Here is a 23,521-nt window from a genome sequence, read left to right as displayed (position 1 = left end):
CCCAAGGATCTTCCAAGCCCTAGAATGCATCCAGAGCATGCTGAGAAGGAACCGATGCTTAGTCAGGCAGGGGATGAGTCTAACAGGGACACTTTCATCGCTGGCCCTGTTCATCGAGTTAGGGAGACTCCACCTCCGCCCCCTTCAGTATCATCTAGCTGCTCACTGGATAAAGGACATGACGCTAGAGACGGGCTCAGTTCCTGTTTCCGAAGAGATGAGGTCTACTCTAACGTGGTGGAAGAACAGCATTCTTCTCAAGGAAGGTCTACCTTTGGCTGTTCAGACCCCCGACCACCGTCTCTTCTCGGACGCATCGGACACGGGCTGGGGTGCGACACTGGACGGACAGGAATGCTCGGGAACATGGAATCAGGAGCAAAGGACACTTCACATCTATTGCAAGGAGTTGTTGGCAGTTCATCTGGCCTTGATAAACTTCAAGTCCCTCCAGCTTAACAAGGTGGTGGAGGTGAACTCCGACTACACCACAGCCTTGGCTTACATCTCCAAGCAGAGAGGGACTCATTCGAGGAAGTTGTTCAAGATCGCAAGGGACCTCCTCATTTGGTCAAAGATCGAAAGCTCACGCTGGTAACGAGGCTCATTCAGGGCGATATGAATGTCATGGCAGATCGCCTCAGCCGTAAGGGTCAGGTCTTCCCCAGAGTGGACCCTTCACAAGAATGTTTGCAGCAGACTTTGGGCCCTGTGGGGTCTGCCAACCATAGTTCTATTCGCTACCTCGATGACCAAGAAGCTCCTCTTGTATTGTTCTCCGATTCCAGACCCAGCAGCAGTTCGCGTGGATGCCTTTCTGCTGGATTGGTCCCATCGCAACCTGTATGCATTCCCGCCGTTCAAGATTGTCAACAGGGTACTTCAGAAGTTCGCCTCTCACAAAGGGACACGGTTGACGTTGGTTGCTCCCCTCTGACCCGCGAGAGAAGGGTTCACCGAGGTACTGCAATGGCTGGTCGACGTTCCCAGGACTCTTCCTCCTAGAGTGGACCTTCTGCGTCTACCTCACGTAAAGAAGGTACACCCAAACCTCCACGCTCTTCGTCTGACTGCCTTCAGACTATCGAAAGTCTCTCAAGAACTAGAGGCTTTTCGAAGGAGGCAGCCAGAACGATTGCCAGAGCAAGGACGACATCCACTCTCAGAGTCTATCAGTCTTAATGGGAAGTCTTCCGAAGCTGGTGCAAGGCCAATGCAGTTTTCCTCAACCAGTACCACTGTAACCCAGATTGCTGACTTCCTGTTACATCTAAGGAACGTAAAATCCCTATCAGCTCCTACGATCAAGGGTTACAGAAGTATGTTGGCAGCGGTTTTCCGCCACAGAGGCTTGGATCTTTCCTCCAACAAAGATCTACAGGACCTCCTTAGGTCTTTTGAGACCTCAAAGGAACGTCGGTTGTCCACTCCAGGCTGGAATCTAGACGTGGTCCTAAGGTTCCTAATGTCATCAGGATTTGAACCGTTCCAATCAGCCTCTTTTAAGGACCTCACATTAGAAACTCTTTTCCTCGTGTGCTTAGCAACAGGTAAAAGAGTAAGTGAGATCCACGCCTTCAGCAGGAACATAGGTTTCACATCTGAAACGGCTACATGTTCCTTGCGGCTCGGTTTTTTTGGCTAAAACGAGCTTCCTTCCCGTCCTTGCCCTAAGTCGTTCGAGATCCCAAGCCTGTCCAACATGGTGGGGAACGAACTAGAGAGAGTACTTTGCCCTGTTAGAGCTCTTAAGTACTATTTAAGAAGGTCAAAACCATTACGAGGACAATCAGAAGCCTTATGGTGTGCTATCAAGAAGCCTTCTCTACCAATGTCTAAGAACTCAGTTTCTTACTACATCAGGCTTCTGATTAGAGAAGCAAATTCTCATCTGAAGGAAGAAGACCTTGCTTTGCTGAAGGTAAGGACACATGAAGTGAGAGCTGTGGCTACTTCAGTGGCCTTCAAACAGAACCGTTCTCTGCAGAGTGTTATGGATGCAACCTATTGGAGAAGCAAGTCAGTGTTCGCATCATTCTATCTCAAAGATGTCCAGTCTCTTTACGAGTACTGCTACACCCTGGGTCCATTCGTAGCAACGAATGCAGTAGTAGGCGAGGGCTCAGCCACTACATTCCCATAATTCCATAACTTTTTAACCTTTCTCTTGAATACTTTTTATGGGTTGTTCGGTCGGCTAAGAAGCCTTCCACATCCTTGTTGATTTGGCGGGTGGTCAATTCTTTCTTGAGAAGCGCCGAGGTTAAAGGTTGTGATGAGGTCCTTTAGTATGGGTTGCAGCCCTGTATACTTTAGCACCTTTGGGTTGATTCAGCCTCCAAGAGGAACGCTGCGCTCAGTAAGGAAGACGAACTTAAAAAAGAGACAGAGTAACGGTTCAATTCGACTTCCTTACCAGGTACTTATTATTTCATTGTTATTTGAGATAACTGTTATATGAAATATGGGATACTTAGCTATCCTTTAATCTTGTACACTGGTTTTCACCCACCCCCCTGGGTGGGTAATTTTGTATATTATTACATCGAGTGACTACGCACAAGAAATATATGATTTCCTATAGCAAATAACGAGATTTAACCGATTTTGATGACCATTTCAATCGCAAACAAACAGATCAACCAATTCGGTTAGTTATAAGTTGACGAATTGGTTGATGTTATTACGGATGAAATGAATGAGAAAACCAGTTAAATCACGATATCTACTATAGGAAATCATATATTTCCTGTACGAAATCACACAATGAAATACAATACAAATGAACCATATAAATATTAACACTGCTGACATATATACTGAGTTAAAATATATAAACAACAGATGTCGGGGACGATAACATTAGCAACGTTACCAATGTTTGACAGAACTACCAACGAATGGTACACAGTGTTACCAACGGCACGATGTCATTACTAGAGGTAGAAATAAATTTTTCCATACGTAAACTAAATAATACTTCCATAAAACTATTACACAATAAATAAAGAGTACCAAAAGGCCACAGAACCTAACAAACCCACCTAACCTTGCCTAGAAGTACCCCGGTCACAAAACACATATAATAAGAATGGGGGAATGACTTACCTTGATACACAGTACTACCAACGGAGACGAATGGTACACAGAACTACCAACGACACGATGTCATTACTAGAGCTAGAACTGCTAAATATCTCCTCAGATATATTCAATAATTTCTCCATATAAGTGGTACGAAATATATAAAAAGTACAGAAAGGCCACAGAACTTAACAAACCCACCTAACCTTGCCTAGAAGTACCCCGGTCACAAAACACGAATAATGACTATTGAGGAATGACTTACTTTTATGAAGGAAACGTCGAAACTTGCTGGACTCGGAAGGAAGAGACTGACGGATTAACTTCTATGACTGGGATTAAGAAAATGGTCAACATAACCTGAATTATCACCAAAATCACCATGGAATTGAGCCACTGCATTTAGATACGGAATGCTGCAACCGGTACAAGTTTCTATAATATGTTCCATCTCAAAATACGCGAAAAAAAACGCACTAGTAACGAAGGACGAGTAACTAGGTCAAAGGTTAAAACGGGAAAGGCAGGGGAACAATGGGTCGGAAAACAGCGCATACAGAGATAAAGGAAGGGGGGGGGGGGTAGGGAGATATTTGAATAGGCCTAGAGTGATGATTGGTTAAGGGAAAAACAACGAACAAAAGAGAAAACATGAATGAACTAAATACGGAAACTAGACGAAAGAAAAGTTTTATAAGACACAGAGGAGAGAAAAGGAACTAACCAACAAAAATAAATACAAACAATATAGGAAGATAAAATGGAATGAACGTTAAATAATAGTGAATGGGAATATAAAATGAGGAGATCATACCGAGAATTAACTGGATAAAAAAACTAGTCCAGGGTAAGTATTTATGTGAAACCGGGAAGGGATAAAGAAATAACCCAACAAATAAAACCAATATAGGAAGGTAAAATGTTATGAATGATAAATAATATTGAATGGGAATAAAAAATGAGAAAATAACACTAATAAAAAGAGTAAAAGGGGGAGTGGAAACTCCTGCGCAGGGGGCGGGGGGATATATGCGCAGATCGGAAACTGATGAAACGAACGTATGAACAAATGGGAAAGGAAATAACAAAACAAATAAACCCAATATAGGAAGGTAAAATGGAATGTATGATAAATTATATTGAATGGGAATATAAAATGAGAAAATAATACGGTAATAAAAAGAGTAATAATGGAGAGAAACGAAGGACGGAAGGTGGGGCGAACGAACAAACGAACAAATGGGGGCTAATGTTAGCATGAAACGCTAACATTTGATCTACATCAGGTATGGAATGTTAACATTTAATCTACATCAGGCGTTGGCAGCACTGGTTACTGTATTACTACAAGAAATAACCTTTGAAACGGCTCCTCCCAAATATATCCAGGTATACTGATTTGTCTTTTCCTACGGTTATAATAAATACCAGAAAGAAATGTATAGAGAAGAAAAGGACTGAATTACGGTTATATATCGATTCCCCAGTATGATTTCCCCACCCAAAACCCCGAGTTCCCACTGGGGGTCCCCCATTATCGGCGGATATAGATGTATATATATTTCTGTAACTATTCATTTGCGACGGGAACGAGTGTTATTTTCGAAGGGAGCGTAATTTTTCCTATAAGAAAAAGTAGTTGGAATACTAGGATACATTGAGATGTAATAATATACAATGAAACCCCTGGGTGTGAATCAGCTACATGATTATCGGGTAAGTTTAATATTGAAAAATGTTATTTTCATTAGTAAAATAAATTTTTGAATATACTTACCCGATAATCATGATTTAATTGACCCTCCCTTCCTCCCCATAGAGAACCAGTGGGACCGAGGAATAATTGAGGAGGTGTCAACAAGAAGTACTTGAGTACCTGGCCACAGGTGGCGCTGGTAAGAACACCCCCTTCTAGTATTGTGATAGCTGGCGTATCCCTCCATAGAATTCTGTCGGGCAACAGAGTTGACAGCTACATGATTATCGGGTAAGTATATTCAAAAATTTATTTTACTAATGAAAATAACATTTTTTAAAGTCAGTCTTGAGAAAGTGCAGTTGTCAGTCCTTGTCCTATTCCCCATTGATAAATGTTATCTGCACCATTATTACAAAACGACTGCTTTAGGGGAATTAAGAGAATTTTAATGTGTATGTTGGACCTATGCATATAGCAGTAATGCCATATACGTAGACATCCATCGATAAACCATAATAATTCAATGGGCAAGTTTGTCTTTATCACAAAAAGTCAACGGTATTTGTATCTTGGTGGCAATAATTTCATAAAGGTGTGGCTTTAAAATAAAAAATAAAATAGCATTATTCGCAGCAACTTTTCTTTAGAAATGATTGTGAAAGGTGAAGAAGAAAACCGGACCCTTATTCCAAAAGGATAGGGCCAACAACCACAGAGCGAGAGCGGCCGAAATTTTGTAGTGATGGCAGGATAACGGAAGTTTTTATTGCTTTATAACTTTTAAATATTTTTAAGTAGCTACTGTATTCACATTAGTGTTATTTAACTTAACAATGTGATTTATTATTTTGGTTAAATATTTATAGACTTATATTGCCAGGCAGCGTTGCCAACTGCTAAAGTTTTGCTTAAGTGAAATCTAATAAATTTTAGAGCGACCAAAAGTCTCCTTAGCTCCCCATGAATTGTACCGGGATAAATGCAGGCAACTGTACTAAGTTTTTCCCAATAGAGCGTGTTTGAGCAATGCAGGCAACTGTACTTAAGAAGTTTTGCCCAATAGAGCGTGTTTGAGCAATGCAGGCAACTGTACTTCAGAAGTTTTGCCCAATAGAGAGTTTGAGCAATGCAGGCAACTGTACTTAGAAATTTTGCCCAATAGAGCGTGTTCGAGCAATGCAGGCAACTGTACTAAAGAAGTTTTGCCCAATAGAGCGTGTTTGAGCAATGCAGGCAACTGTACTTAGAAGTTTTGCCCAATAGAGCGTGTTTGAGCAATGCAGGCAACTGTACTTAAGAAATTTTGCCCAATAGAGCGTGTTTGAACAATGCAGGCAACTGTACTTAGAAGTTTTGCCCAATAGAGCGTGTTTGAGCAATGCAGGCAACTGTACTTAAGAAATTTTGCCCAATAGAGCGTGTTTGAGCAATGCAGGCAACTGTACTTAGAAGTTTTGCCCAATAGAGCGTGTTTGAGCAATGCAGGCAACTGTACTTAAGAAATTTTGCCCAATAGAGCGTGTTTGAGCAATGCAGGCAACTGTACTTAGAAGTTTTGCCCAATAGAGCGTGTTTGAGCAATGCAGGCAACTGTACTTAAGAAATTTTGCCCAATAGAGCGTGTTTGAACAATGCAGGCAACTGTACTTGAGAGATTTTGCCCAATAGAGCGTGTTTGAACAATGCAAGCAACCAAAGACTATATACTGAAGGAAGATAGGAAGGCTCAAAATAGAATGTTAATACGCTAGTTGGCAACTCCAAAGTGAACACAATAGTTGATTGCTCCGATTTCAGATGGCGTTGTAGGTATACATCGTTTGTCTGTTTGTTTATATTCAGAATTAGACAGTTGACTCAAACGAAATCATGGCGCCGACAGTAAAGAAGTCACACAAGTGTGTTGTGTGCCATAAACAAAAAGAAACCGATCCTCATTTGGTATTTCACAGGTTCCCTAAGGACAAAGAACGGTGAGTCCAAACTGTATAATACATGCAGTATGTGCTGCTAATGAGTAAGCCCCACTGATATTGGATGTAAGATTAAGGCAAGGCATCCACAGTAAATCTCTCTTGTTTTTTCATTTTTTGTTGGCTTGTATGCTACCTTATTTCTATTTCCAACCCCCTTTTGATTTTTTGTGTGATACAATTTTGTGTTATTTTGATCCTTTTGATTGTACATTTATACATTTATTAGTTTATAATACTAAACTATACATGAGTGCATCATGCTTTTCCATTTCAATAAAAAATAAAATACAATTGTGTTTTTATACACCTAATATCTCTCCATCTTACAGTGGCCTACAAACTGTAATTAAATGTATGCCTACACATAAGCATTTGTGGCTAAGTTTAACAAATTAGATATACAGTATGTTTTAATTTATTCGAATGTGGTATTGTATAGAAAATTTTAAAATGGTTGTAATATACTGTACAATAATTAAATTTGCAAGAAAATTAACTAAATCATAAGAGATATTTGCAACTTAGTTACCTAAAATTTAAGAATATCATGAATATATGAGTAAAATATACTGACATAGTAATGCAAATTATGAACAAATATGTCGCAAAATTTACAATCGAATTCCATCATATATACCCGTATGCATTACCGCTCTGAATGTTTGGCTGCTCGCTCAACAGATGGAGCCATTCGTTTCGCATGGGAGTATCTGGTATCTTTTCATAGCACACTCATTTGTGTGTTAAAAGCCTGGGCCTTCCTATCTTCCTTCAGTATATAGTCTTTGCAAGCAACTGTACTTAAGAAGTTTTGCCCAATAGAGCGTGTTTGAACAATGCAGGCAACTGTACTTAAGAGGTTTTGATCAATAGAGCGCGTCTGAGCAGTATATGCTGCGTCTTGTGATTTGTATATTGAAGTGTAAATAAAGGCTATACTAGAATAGCGAAATTAAGAAATATTTTCACACCTGCCAATTACTGAACCCGAGTTTTGACACTCGTGTTACTTTTAAAAAGAAAATTGAGCACAGAATGTAACTCGATGATGGGAAGGAGATGAACACATATATGCCTACATGTAAAAACACATTAGTTTTACGTACATATGTCTGAACCACATTGGTTTTATATAGTTCTCAGGTGTTAATGACCTTAATGTCAGGATGCCAGATAACTCCTAATCAATCAATCTTAAATTTTTTACAGCTGGGAATTATCACCTACTGTATTAACCAGGTTAAGTAGATATTAACTGCTAGACAGAACTTAGATAAGATGGCCATTTAGGTTGAACTGAATTAAAGAAAAAAACGAACAAGCAAAAGAAACGGTTCCATAGGGACAAGCAATTATCATCTTTATCGAGATTACCTGAAGTGTAAACTTAAAAAAAAAATACGTTTCACCGAGATTCACGAAGATAAGCATTGTGTTGATTTTTGAGTGAGACAAGTGCAAATTTTCACATAAGGTAATAAAAAAATAAGTATAAATCAATAACTTTCAGTATCATAGCGGGTTTTATATAATTATCAACCACCTTGAGTAGGTAACTATTCTCAAGCAAAATGAGTAACTAAAACTAATATCCTAAAGCCCCTTCAACACGAGGGGCAAAATGCAGGTTTGCCACTCTGATTTAGCCACAAATCTCTCGCCTTGAAACAGTTACCAGATAAAACAGTCCAAGGCAGACAGTATGCACACGCAGGCGAACATATGACTTTGGGCCCAGACGCCGACCAGAAGGCAGAGTACATTCAGAGCTGTGCCAGGCAGTGAGGTCCCTAGTCAGGTGCCTATCCAGTGCCTCAAAAGGGCACGGGCACTTCGATGGTTTGCCCATGGTTTATTCATCTATGAAGTCATCTCCCGTTTTCGCCATCCATGCCACAAAATTTGGTAAGTCTGCCCACCGTGTATTTTGTATTTGCCCCTGGTGTGTTTAGGGCTAAAGCCAGTATTTTTCCTTACTGAACGTGTGCCAGGAATCCCACTCTACAAATCAGTATCTTTAGATACATTTAAGATTTTAATGTTTCGCAGATATCATCCAATCCCTCTGTGGCTTTTTTTTAACGCTGTACCAAATTGAATATATCGTTAATTATATAGGCTTTTTTAATTACCGTACATAAGCTTTACGGCCAAAATGTTGAGAGCCAAGCTACTTTGAATAAATTTATTGTCAACCTAAAAAGAATGCAAATAGATTAAAGATTTAACTCGTTTGGGCTTAGCAAGTTTACATATAACACTGATCTTGTTATCAAGCCTTAAAATCTATCTTAAAAGAAAATCCCAATACCGTAATCAACAAGAATTCCCCAAAAAGTTATTAGCAGTAAGCCTTTTTTATTTTCCGCTTTTTTTAAAGTATCTAATTTCCCGACAAAGCTCTTGGTGCCACTTCCCTTGGTTATCCACATATTTAGCCATTATGCATTATCATAGATATGACAAGTAGTTACAGAAAATCATTAAACTAACAAACTAATTTTATGGTTACCGTACTGAAGTCTTGTTAAACTAAAGCAAAGTTAGTACCTTGACATTTCTTGTGGGGAAAAAAAAATCTTAAGTAGCATCTACAGTACGAGCTCGCAGTTCAGTCAAACACCCACTTAAAACCAGGTATTAGTTCATGACAGTTACATATATCATTATGTTTCATTTCTCAAGTTACTTAAGTCATATCACTCAAATTAGGTACACTAAGTACACAGCTTTTTCATAAGTTTTTAAAAGCAATCCAAAACAATGCAATTTGTCAAATATACAAAAAATAAATTATTAACATTTTTACAAGTAATATCAAACATTACAACTTATGAATTAATTAAAGTTACTAATAGTATTAATATTTATTTTAATGATTTTACTGTACATCAAGTTTCTTTTGGCAAGAATCAAAGTTGATACACCCCTTATAGAATTGCTTTACAAGTCTTTTCAAGTTTGATTATAAGAATTTAAATCTTTGCCAATATCAGGTGTTGAAACATTCTTATCAATGCCAGATTTTGGCAATACCAGATTTGAAACATTCAAGGTACTGGAATCTCGTTAAAACTAGGAAAATGCACATATCTTTAAAATTAAAACAAAAGCATCATTGCTAATTTTTTATTTCTTGAAAATACAATATTCAAAAGTATTACTCGAATATAACAAGTAAAACTAATGCTTGAAAAATTGACATTCAAAAGTCTACAAAGTATGTAAAATATGCTGAAATTTTCACTAGCTTTTAACCATTGCCACAACCACAAATATAATCGCTACATACTAGAAAAAAAAATACCCAAGATTAAGGACAATGCCTCCTACTAGCTTAACCTTTCGGAGATTGCAGCGTCTTTGTTCATGGCCAGAACAAGTCCATAGATCATACAGCATTTACAAGTACAGATTTTTTTTTTATATAAAATTAGGGACAACACTTCCTACTAATTTAAACCTTCGGATAAAGCAGTGTCTTTGTTCCTATCTAGAACAGTCAACCTTAAGATAAATTAACCTTAAGATAAATTTACCACTGAAAAACATATGATCTACAAAATTCTATATCAAAATAGAACAGTCCTTAACACTGAAGTTACATTCTTTAAACAATTCTTATTAAAAAGTAATTTTATAACAAATGGAACAGTAAGTTGGTAGTTTTACAATTTAGTATAAATGAAATGTTTAATATAGAAAACTAAATGTTAAACTGTAAATTTCTCTTATTTAAGAGAAAAGATTAAAGTAAGCTAATTTTCAAGCCAAGTTAAACAAGCAACAGAGATACTTATGAAAACAAAACCATATGATTTCCAAAAGTTAAATAACACAAACGCATTGAGATTATCAAAGTAACCCTACCAGGCAGACTATGAATCTTGTATACTGAAACCACGACAGTGAACACAAAGGTAAAATACTAACTTAAACTTTAAACAAAAAGGTAACTGCCACTGCATCGAGTGAAAAGAAATATTCCTAAAATAGTTCGCGAGAAGACAAAGCAACGTAATTCATCTAGAATCCAAATTACCAGTGGTTTAATTTTGAACGCATCAATTTCATATTCAATGCTGGACGGAAAAAAAACCCAATTAGGTTATAGTCTAAATTACTTAACTAATTAAGTTTATTTGATTAGGGATAGGGTATTAGGATTGCAAAAATTAATTATATTTAAAAAAAACTGTCCAATTAAAGTTCAGGGTGGCGCTTGGGGAATATCACAAGGAGAGCCAGTTGCTTAGGCCTTGGGGCATATGCCAAGATGATTATGTATCTGGGACAGCATCTACGCTCCGATAAGTTTTATTAAAAGACCAATTTCTGTGTTTACTAGATGACAGTTTAGTTACCTCGACTAATTTTGCTAACAGAAATAACGCAATAGAATTAGTTACTTTGACTTATTTGGCTAACAGAAATAACGCAATAGAAAAGAGGATTCCCACTTTTAACAAAATTTGCAAACTGAAATAACGTAATCGAAAGAGGATTCCTGATGGACGAAGTTCATATCTATAGTTAACCGTGAAGCTTTTGACAATTATAGGAACAGAACGCAACCAAGACAGTCAAAACTGACTGAAGAAAATGCGAAGAATTATTCGACATAAACAGTATACATCGTAATCTAAAAATATGAAATACGAAGGAGTTAGATACAATAAAACTATCAATTACGTAAACATTGTAGAGGAATACTGCTGTTATAGATGCGAGAGAGTATATTGGAGTAGCATGCGTAGATAAGGTTTATATGTCCCCTTCCATAATCACTTTATAAGCTCAAGGAGAGCTTTATCTTCCATAGGATGGATCGACGGCTGCACAATGATACCTGGAAGGAAAAAATCTAATAAAATCTGGGAAGTATATAATGCAGCAATACTTAGTCTACCTATTACGACACATTAAAGATTTCAATGGTCAAAACATCTTTGAAACTACATTCATGACATTACCTAAAGATTTTAATTGAAGTTTAAAGATAAATTAATGGCAACTAAATAAGTTCTGTGAACACTGAAAGAAGTTCTGTGAACACTGTATTGGGAGATCATACTAACTAATTTCGAAATAAAAGGTCAATGGAACAAACTAACACAACCTTAATATTATGAAAGGAATAAAATACTATAATCTTAACGTATTACCAATATGGGGAAGAAAAATTTAAATAGCTATTCACGCAACGACCAACACAGTAAAGAGTCAAACACTTGAAAAAACAAAGCAAATACCAAGATTACTTACATCTGGAAGATATAGAAGCTCGAGTATTATCCAAAGACACCACCCCTTTATACAATTGTCACAAAATTGGCTACATCGTTGCTAAATGAGCTCCAGACGAAACTGTTTCCATTTTAATTGTTAGTTACAAAGGAAACTCCGATACGATGATTCCCACGGAACGTTGCATTTGAGGTCAATCTAGTTTCGACAATTAGTTCTTTTACCGTTCAACAGATGGCGTTCGTTACTTGTTTAGTAATTTTTATATTACATTTTTCAAGTAATGTATCAAAAATTATTCATATCACTTAACGTGCAAATTATAAAATATGTATTAACAATAAATAATAAAAATATGCAGTATGATATTTGAATAAATGAGCATAATTTGCTGGTGAACATGAAAAAAAGACAATTAATTAGACTGAAATATTCATAAATAAAACAAGGCGAATATATAAAAGAAACTATAAGTGACCAGACTAAGAGTTATTAACTGTTCTTTATAAGAAGCAATGTTCATTGAATACAATGTACATAATTTTGTAAGTAAAGAGACTAATGTATCGTTAATATTCTTGATGGAAAATTACTTTATTTCCCATTATAATAAAAACAGATTTGTGATGAAATATGTAATATATAATGGGAAAATACAATAAGAATTTTGTATATCATAGAAAAGTTTGCACGGGTAATCCATGACCACTGAGTATACAAATGATTACTGTAATTTCATGTCCACCAGAAGAAAAGTGGATAGAGTTATTGAATCTGTAAAATCATTTCACTTTCTCCACTATGACCTACAATGGATCACATCAAAACTGTAGCTTGTGCAAATTCATTGACTTTCATTTACGTGGGAGAGTACAAAGCCTTTGTTCAAAGCCCTTATTTCCTTATCTGGACTTTGGATGAATGGGTATATAAACTATCGACCGATTTAAAATTACTAATTTCTTTTTTCTTTTTTTTTTGGCAAAATAAAATTGTCGACAGTTTTAACCTCACACGACTGATTTATAACATTTGAAGCTTTATAGAGACCACTGGTGAAATCTAACTGAAGCCCTTTGCGTCAATAGGCGTAGGAGGTAATGCTGATGATGACACTTCATCTAAGTCACTTACAACTGAGACCATGGACGTGCTATTCACTGAGGCCTATTTGTGCTATCTGAAATAGAATTATTACCGATTATTTCGTATGGCTAATGGCTTGTGTCGTTTAATCTAAAAAAAATATTCGGCGAGAAATTAGTGAATTTATGCGTTTTAGAAATTAATCAGAGAGATAATACTTAGAATTTTGTGGGTAAGAAAATAGTATTTATTATTATTATTTCTATTATTTCATTTCTTCATATGACTACTGGCTTGTCTCGTTTACTATAAAAAAAATATTCGGTGAATGGAATTTCTGTTTATTGCAAATTAATCAAAGAGAAACAATACCTAGAATTTTGGGGGTAAGAAAATAGTATTTATTATTATTATTTCTATTATTTCATTATCCCATATGACTATAGTTAATTCTTTTTACTGAGGCAAAATTCCACTGACTCGCAGGGGTGCCCTTTTAGCTCGGAAAAGTTTCCTGATCGCTGATTGGTCGGACAAAAATACTTCCGATCAATCAGCTGTTAGGACACTTTTCCGAGCTAAAAGAGTACCCACCTCTGCGAATCAGTACAAATCTGCCTCACTAAAAAGAATTGACTATAGTAGCTTGTCTCATTTAGTATAAAAAGTTAATCGGAGAGAAATTAATGACTATTTTTCAAAATGGATCAAAGAGAAATATAATACTTAGAATTTTGGGTGTAAGAAAATAGTATTGATTATTATCAATTATATTATTTCATCAATTCATATTACTAGTGGCTTGTCTCGTTTCATATTAAAAATATATTTGGTAAGAAATCAGTGACTGTAATAAAAAAAAAAAATAGATTTTCTGTATTTTCGAAATCAAAGAGAGATATAATACTTAGAAATTTTGTGGTAAGAAAATAGTTTGCTTATTATTATTTATATTATTTCGTTATCTCATATGATTACGTCAGGATGCCTGAAAACTTTAAATCATTCATTCATTTTTATGACTACCATGTACCTTAATATGAAAAAAAAATATTTGGTGAGAAATCAGTAACTATAATAATTCAAAAAGAAAAAGATATAGAATTTCTGTATTTTCCAAATTCATGAGATATAATATTTAGAATTTTGAGGGTAAGAAAATTGTAATTATTATTATTATTATTATTATTATTATGATTATTATTGTTATTATTATTATTATTATTATAGTTGTTATTATTATTATTATTATTATTATTATTATTATTATTATTATTAGAATTTTGAGGGTAAGAAAAAAGTAATTATTATTATTATTATTATTATTATTATTATTATTATTATTATTATTATTATTATTAGAATTTTGAGGGTAAGAAAATAGTTATTATTATTATTATTATTATTATTATTATTATTATTATTATTATTATTATTATTATTATTAATATTATTGTGCGATCCGTTAGAACACAACAAACCTCTCTCGTATCCATGGCAACAAACGGTTTGAGTATTGAAGCAGAACAAACAACATTGACAAAAACACCTTTGTGAATTACGCCTTCACAGATGAAATTGTTATCAAAGGAGAATATTTACCTTTCTCGATTTATTGTTTTTCATGTGATTATACCTTTATTTGTTCATAATATTCATAAATCTTAATACATAAAAGATAATGCGTATTAAATTTTTTCTCGTATTTCCTCACTGGGCTATTTTTCCATATTGGAGCCCTTGGGCTTATAGCATCTTGCTTTTCCTACTGGGGTTGTAGCTTAGTTATTAATAATAATAATAATAATAATAATAATAATAATAATAATAATAATAATAATAATAATAATAATAATAATCTTTACCTTTCTCGATTTATTGTTTTTCATGAGATTATAGTTTTATTTGTTCATGAGATTCATAAATCTTAATGCACAAAAGATTATGAGTATTAATTTTTTCTCGTATTGTTTATTTATTTCTTTGTATCCTTTCCTCACTGGGCTATTTTTCCCTATTGGAGCCCTTGAGCTTATAGCATCTTGCTTTCCCTACTAGGGTTGTAGCTTAGTTAATAATAATAATAATAATAATAATAATAATAATAATAATAATAATAATAATAATAATGATAATTTTAAAGATAATAATAATAATAATAATAATAATAGTAAAATATCTTCTGTATCCACGCCTTGACATGATAAATTACCATCAAATGCCATTTTTCATATAATTATAGTTTTATTTGTTCAAAAGATTCATAAATCTTAATACTTGAAGGATTATAAGTATTAATTTTTTTTCTTCATATCATTTATTTATTTCCTTATTTGCTTTCCCCACTGGGCTATTTTTCCCTATTAGAGCCCTTGGGTTTATAGCATTTTGCTTTCCCTACTAGGGTTGCAGCTTGGTTAATAATAATAATAATAATAATAATAATAATAATAATAATAATAATAATAATAATAATAATAATTTTAATGATGATAATAATAATAATAATAATAATAATAATATTGCAAGTATATCTTCTGCAGCCATATACATACACACACATACATACAGTATATACATATAATTAGGTTTTGAAATCAGATGAAAAATCATGTAGAAATGAAGAAATTAAAGGAAAAAATTATATATCCCGTTGAATATTCATTCAATATCTAAATTAATTCACCAACGTTAGTTGCCAGATACATTTTGATACATGTATGAGCATCACATATTTCATACGCAAAACTAAAAGCCTTTGAATAAAGCTATTGATATTTACCACCCACAGTGAAACGAAATACATATTGTTCTGAATATTCTTAAATGTTTCATGATAAAAAAAATTGACTGGACAGGAAATTGTCCCCGGAATGAAATGCGATGTTCATTGGAAAATAGGTTTTTTGAAAAAATGCAAAATCATGACTGAAAATACGGCTTCTAATAATACTTCACTCAGATCTGATTTCAAATACGCACTCACGCACACACGCGCGCACACGTAACTCTTTTTCATAATAAAGCACATACGCACTTGCACACATAACTCGTTTACATACTCACGCACACACGTGGACGCACACACAAATTGTTCTCATACTCACGCAAGCACTCGTGTGCAGACACAAATCGTTTTCATACTAAAGCACATACGCACTTGCACACATAACTCGTTTTCATACTCCCGCACACACACGCGCACACACATAATTCGTTTACATACTCCCGCACACACATGCGTGTGCACACAAATCGTATTCATATTAACGCACACATGTGCGCACACATAAATCGTTTACATACACACACACACGCGTGTGCACACACAAATCGTTTACATACACACACAAACGCGTGTGCATATACAAATCATTTTCATATCAACGCACACCTGCTCGCACATATATAACTCGTTTAAATACTCACGTACACACGCGTGTGCACACGCAAATCGTTTACATACTCACGCACACGAGTTTGTTTTCATACGCACACACACGCGCGCACACATAACTCAATTTCATACTCACGAACACACGCACAAATCGCTTACATACCCACGCAAACACACACACATACATAACTCGATTTTATACTTACGCACACACGCACGCGCACATAACCCATTTTCCCTGTAAATTCCATAACATAACCCGCTGATTAAAAATGGGTCACCCCCATAATTCCGCATTGTTTTACTATTCCTTTAAAACGTTTGTGGAAATCACATTTCATTTCCAAACGTTTGATATTCCTTTCCTCAACTGTGTATCTAGTGACGTTTATGTTAGTCTTTTATAGTCTTTTATCCTCGATGTTTGTACGAAGTGTGTCAACAACGGGGCTATCATGAACAAAGGGGCGTATGTTGAATCTTTTTAATTGGGGGAAATGGTGGATGTTTGGGATAACGTATAATGTGTTTGTTATTCTTTTTTTTTTTTTCTGGAACATAACATAACATAACATATCTGAAAACCGTGTTAATCTGGCTAACATGGTAGAGTGGAATACATTAAATGAAAAGGTGAGGATAGAACTGAATGGGTTATATTCCTGCCATAGAATAATCTGCGTTGTGGTGGCCGGTGTGGTAACGTCCCTGGCTGGTGATAGCCAGACTGGGGTTCAAGTTCCGCTGGAACTCGTTAGTTTCTTTATTCGCTGCAACCTCATGCATCCTCACCATCGTTGTGAGCTAAGGATGGAAGGTTTTGGGGGAGCCCATAGGTCTATCTGCTGAGTCATCGTCAGCCATTATCTGGCCATCCTTGGTCCTAGCTTGGGTGGAAAGGGAGCTTGGGTGCTGATCAATGTATATATATGGTCAGTCTCTAGGGCGTTGTCCTGTTCAATAGGGTAATGTCATTATCCCTTGCCTCTGCCATTCATGAGTGGCCTTTAAACCTTTAAAGGTTTAAAGGTCGCTCATGAATGGCAGAGGCAAGGGACAGTGACATTGCCATAGCACGCAGGACAATGCCCTAGAGACTGACCATATATTATACGATCAGCGCCTAAGCCTCCTTTCCACCCAAGCTAGGACCAGGGAGGGCCAGGCAGTGGCTGCTGATGACTCAGCAGATAGACCTATAGGCTCCCCCAAACCCCACAACCTTAGCTCACAAGGATGGTAAGGTTGCAGACACTAATGGCACTAACGGGGTTGAACGGGACTCGAACCCCGGACTGGCGATCACCAGGCAGAGACGTTACTAATCAGGCCACGGCAACCCTAACAAGAATAAAGTTATTTTCTGTGCTCCACCTTCAGAATTCAGGTCCTTGTCGCATTCCCAAATATTTGCCAGAGATAAACTTTTGTATCTTCACAGATATCAACAGAACACCCTTTCATATGGAGTGTATTTTAAGGATATAAAAGCTGATTGCTGGTGAAAGGAGAGAGAGAGAGAGAGAGAGAGAGAGAGAGAGAGAGAGAGAGAGAGAGAGAGATTGATCATCAAAGCTAAAAGAAAAGACAAAAGGAGATAGAGAGAGAGAGAGAGAGAGAGAGAGAGAGAGAGAGAGAGAGAGAGAGAGAGAGAGAGAGAGAGAGAGAAGAGAGAGAGAGAGTATGATCATCAAAGCTAAAAGAAAAGACAAAAGGAGAGAGAGAGAGAGAGAGAGAGAGAGAGAGAGAGAGAGAGAGAGAGAGAAGATCATCAAAGCTAAAAGAAAACACAAAGGGATAGCAGAGAGAGAGAGAGAGAGAGAGAGAGAGAGAGAGAGAGAGAGAGAGAGAATGATCATCAAAGCTAAAAGAAAAGACAAAGGGATAGCAGAGAGAGAGAGAGAGAGAGAGAGAGAGAGAGAGAAGGTATGATCTATCAAAGTTAAAAGAAAACATAAAGGAATGAGAGAGAGAGAGAGAGAGAGAGAGAGAGAGAGAGAGAGAGAGAGAGATAAACACTAAGTAATATTTGGATGACGGAAAAAAAACAACGAGTTATTACGGAAAGGGAATAATCCAACGTTGCTGAAACGTAATCTTAGATTAGGAAACAGAAGAAATTTAGTGTTTGCAACTTTAAATCAATTTCTCTGTCATTAATCTGAAGAGCTAAGGGATGTATACTTGAAGAATATGAATAGTGGGAATTCTTCATATTTATTATATGTTATTTTTTTTATCAATTTCTATATAGATTCATTCACCCTATATTTAAGTTTATTTTTTTTTTAGTTATATTTTACACCTTTAGATTATCCTTTCTTGTGTGGCTCTTCTTTTAGGTTACTGTTTATTGGTAGTCCTTTTATCATTATTTTAGCCTTTTGGCTAGTACACTGATAACGTGTTCACCAAGCATTCGCATGGCAGCAGATCGATCCCAGCCCGGAACCGTGAGTTTAAGCTGTTTACTGTGTAGGCCACTCATGTGTATGGGCAGCACAGTATGGGGTTGGGCTTGCCCAGCTGACGTTCTGGTGAGCATCTATTCTGATGAAACTTGAACTAAAACCAGACACTTTTACCTTTACCTTTATTATTAAAACAAACAATTCTGACTATGACTTTAATATCTTTTGTTCGTTTTTCTCCAAATTTTACGCAACGCAAAAATATCAAACAAAATATGATAAACTGTTGTACACGACCCGTCTGAAATAATAGCTAAATATTCCGATAGATATGCACACTTATTCCCTTCTTACCAGGTTATGACTATTTCCGAGGGACGGGGTGAGCTGAGCTGTACGGGAAGGAAATATGTGTATGTATGTATGCATGTATGTATGTATGTATGAATGTATGTATATATACTTTTATATATATATATATATATATATATATATATATATATATATATATATATATATATATATATATGTTTGTGTGTGTGTGTGTGTGTACATTTATGTATATATGCATACATATAAATATATACATATATATATATATATATATATATATATATATATATATATATATATATAAATATATATATATATATATATAGGTATATATACATATACATATATATATATATATATATATATATATATATATATATATATGTATATATATAAATAAAATCTGTTTATTTATTTATTTATTTTTATAAAGCCAGACATTTGCTCTTTATCATACAGAAAAGATAAAACCTAAAGAAAAAAAATTAACGTAATTTAAAATTATCATTTATAACTCTCTAAGGATAAGAAAAAAGAAGAGATATAATAGTATAATTAAACATCATATACTATATAAGTGATATGGCACTTTCGCACCTTTTTCTCGATATCACTTCCTCCAGATTATTAATTTCCTATTTTACATATAATTTATACAAACATATTAATCCTCACAAGAGTACGAACGCATTCATAATTTAGAACATGTTAGCATCTACGCATAAATGTGCAGTCACAAATACATATTCATATAGTAATGGATACTTTAAAGGTTTAAACGCCGCTCATGAATGGCAGAGGCAAGGAACAGTGACATTGCCCCTATCAAGCAGCACAATGCCCTAGAGACTGACCATATATACATATGAATCAGCGCCCAAGCCCCTTATCCACCCAAGCTAGGACAAAGGACTGCGAGGCAATGGCTGCCGATGACTCAGCAGATAGACCTATAGGCTCCCCCCAAACACCCCATCCTTAGCTCACAGGGATGATGAGGTTACAGCGACTAAAGAAACTATCGAGTTTGAGCGAGACTTGAACCCAGTTTAGCGTTCACCAGTCAGGGACATTACCATATCGGCCACCACCAATAAACTTACATGAATCAAAGTGGGTCACATCTCTTCTCCTTTGAACTACTCTTGTATTTGGGTCTTATATTTGGGTCTTGAATCTGGGTCTTAAATCTGGGTCTTGAATCTGGGTCTTGTCATATTTTCAAATGTTTGTCCGTAATAAACCCTTGAATCCTCACAATATCTACAAAAGGTTCCTTTATTCGTTGTGAGCTTTCAGGAGATCAAGCCCCATTGTGTGTGTGTGAGAGAGAGAGAGAGAGAGAGAGAGAGAGAGAGAGAGAGAGAGAGAGAGAGAGAGAGAGAGAGAGAGAAGGGAAAGCTGCAATAGAATGCATGATAACTAAAAGAAAAAGAATGTGAACAAGCAAAGGGAACAGAGAGAGAGAGGAGAGAGAGAGGGGGGGGGCAGCAGTAGAATGTATAATAATAAAATGAAAAAGAATGTGAGTAGAGTGGAGGGAACAGAGAGAGAGAGAGAGAGAGAGAGAGAGAGAGAGAGAGAGAGAGAGAGAGGGGGGGAGCAGTAGAATGTATGATAATAAAATGAAAAAGAATGTGAGTAGAGTGGAGGGAACAGAGAGAGAGAGAGAGAGAGAGAGAGAGAGAGAGAGAGAGAGAGAGAGAGAATCTTAGATTGGAAAAAAAAATGGAACAGCCTCTCTCTCTCTCTCTCTCTCTCTCTCTCTCTCTCCTCTCTCTCTCTCTCTCTCTCTCTCTCTCTCTCTCTCTCTCATAATTAAAGATATTATGGGCATATACTGAAATCCACTATTAACTATATGCCTACATTACAATGCAAACATTTGACAATGCTTTTCCTTTATTTTGTACTGATACTTCACTTGTTATCTCTTAGGACGTTATTGTTTACTTAAATGTAGTTTATACAACGTTAGTGTATCTGTAAGAAGGGAATAAATATTAAATGAATCATTTTTTTCCTAAAGAAATAAAAACTATTACTTTATTTTATTCATGTTTTAATTCTCTTTCCTTTATTGCTTCTTTCATTTTAACTTGTAAAATACCTTAACATCTCAAATTAATTGAGTAATGTTTCCCAAAGGAAACACTGATTTGTATTTCGCTAAAGCTCCTGATAGTTAATCTTAAAGCACAACGAAAATCAAATAGAACTATGGCATATTCAGGAATCTCTCTCTCTCTCTCTCTCTCTCTCTCTCTCTCTCTCTCTCTCCTCTCTCTCTCTCTCTCTCTGTATACATACTCGTATGTTTATAGCTCTTATAGATAGGTAAATGAATACACACACACGCATATATATATATATATATATATATATATATATATATATATATATAGATATATATATATATATATGTATGTATGTATGTATATGTATGTATATTATATATATATATATATATATATATATATATATATATATATATATATATATATATATATATATATATATATATATCTGTGTGTATGAGCGTGTGTGTTTTTCTATGTACGTACAAGTATATATGCATTTACATATATATATATATATATATATATATATATATATATATATATATATATATATATATATATGTATGTATATATATATATACATATATGTGTGTGAGCGTGTGTGAGTTTCTGTGTATGTACATGTATATATGCATTCACACACACATATACATATATATATATATACATATATATATATATATAATATATATATATATATATATATATATTTATATATATAAATATGTATATATATATATATATATATTATATATATATATATATATATATATATATATTTATATATATACACATATATTTACACATGCAGATACACATACATAAAAGTGTAGATATTCGTACGTACCCATTCCCTCTAAATATCATAACAGTCAACACCAATAACCCAAAGATATTTGGAAGGTCCTGGAACCTCTCCGATACCCATGATAAGAGGGAGAGCTAATTTGATAATCTTCAGAGACAAGAGAAGACGCAGACAAGAGAAGCGATAAGGAAGGAGGTGATGGAAAGAGATATTTAACAAATTGAATTAATCATTCCTTTCTCACTGTCACTGTATTTGGTGAATCAAATTAATCTGGATATTTCTTTAATCTTCACCCTTTTAACCTTGTTTCCTCAGTTTTATTTCCTTTGGGGATTGTTGTGTTTTTAATATTGTCGCTTTAAAATCTTCCGTGAGTTTCATTTAAAAAATCCTGTGATAGTTTATTATTATTATTATTATTATTATTATTATTATTATTATTATTATTATTATTATTATTATTATTACTTGCTAAGCTACAACCTAGTTGGAAAAGCAAGATACTAGAAGCCCAGGGGCTCCATCAAGGAAAAATCCCCAGTGAGGAAAGGAAACAAGGAAAAATAAAATATTTTAGGCAGAGTAACATTAAGATAAATATTATTATTATTATTATTATTATTATTATTATTATTATTATTATTATTATTATTATTATTATTATTATTATGATTATTATTATTATTATTAGCTAATATATAGCCCTACTTGGAAAAGCGGGTTGCTATAAGCCCAAGGGCTCCAATAGGTAAAATAGCCGAGTGAGGAGAGGATATAAGTATATATATATATATATATATATATATATATATATATATATATATATATATATATATATATATATATATATATTCTACTTTTACTTCATGTTTATCTCGCCCAATACTATGTACATAGATAGACAGATAGATAGATAGATAGATAACTGGATACTATATACTTTCGATTATAATTTGTAAATATAATGTCTATTCAATGAAATTACGAATTCACTGAACAAAAAGGCTGGTAAGTATCTGTCAAAAATTCTAAATATTCATTATCAAAAATATAATTTTAAGATATCCCAACACTACTCATTCAACTTCATAATGATGAATCGACAACGGATTATTTATCCCCGCAAATGCTAATTTGTGCATTTTGTGAAGTTACTGGAGCTCATATTGGAACTATGATGCTAATTAGTATAGTGACCTCGATACGTATATGAGTTCCATCATCATTATTTTATACATTTTGATGATAGAGAGATGAAGTTAGCCAGTGAGAATCCCAATGCACTGGGTGACTTTTCAAATTGTTTGTGAGGAATTTTAAAATTGTTAAAAAGAAAAACTAGAAAAGGTGTGATGTGGTGGAATTAACACACGTACATACACATACACACACACAT

General features: G+C 34.7%; 2 long non-coding RNA genes across 2 annotated transcripts in view; both read right to left on the bottom strand.

Annotated features, from left to right (window-relative positions):
- LOC137652451 (uncharacterized) overlaps positions 1-23,521 on the bottom strand; it is a 217,272-nt gene that overhangs the window by 83,560 nt on the left and 110,191 nt on the right. The gene's annotated exons all lie outside the window — the stretch shown is intronic.
- Positions 10,349-12,159, bottom strand: LOC137652435 (uncharacterized). The gene is made up of 2 exons (XR_011046278.1): positions 12,025-12,159; positions 10,349-11,608 (listed from the first exon to the last, which is right to left on the bottom strand). It is a non-coding gene; the product is annotated as an uncharacterized lncRNA (long non-coding RNA).

This window comes from Palaemon carinicauda, chromosome 13, assembly GCF_036898095.1.
Source record: "Palaemon carinicauda isolate YSFRI2023 chromosome 13, ASM3689809v2, whole genome shotgun sequence".
Classification (NCBI taxonomy): Eukaryota; Metazoa; Arthropoda; class Malacostraca; order Decapoda; family Palaemonidae; genus Palaemon; species Palaemon carinicauda.
This window is presented reverse-complemented; position numbering and strand designations above follow the sequence as displayed.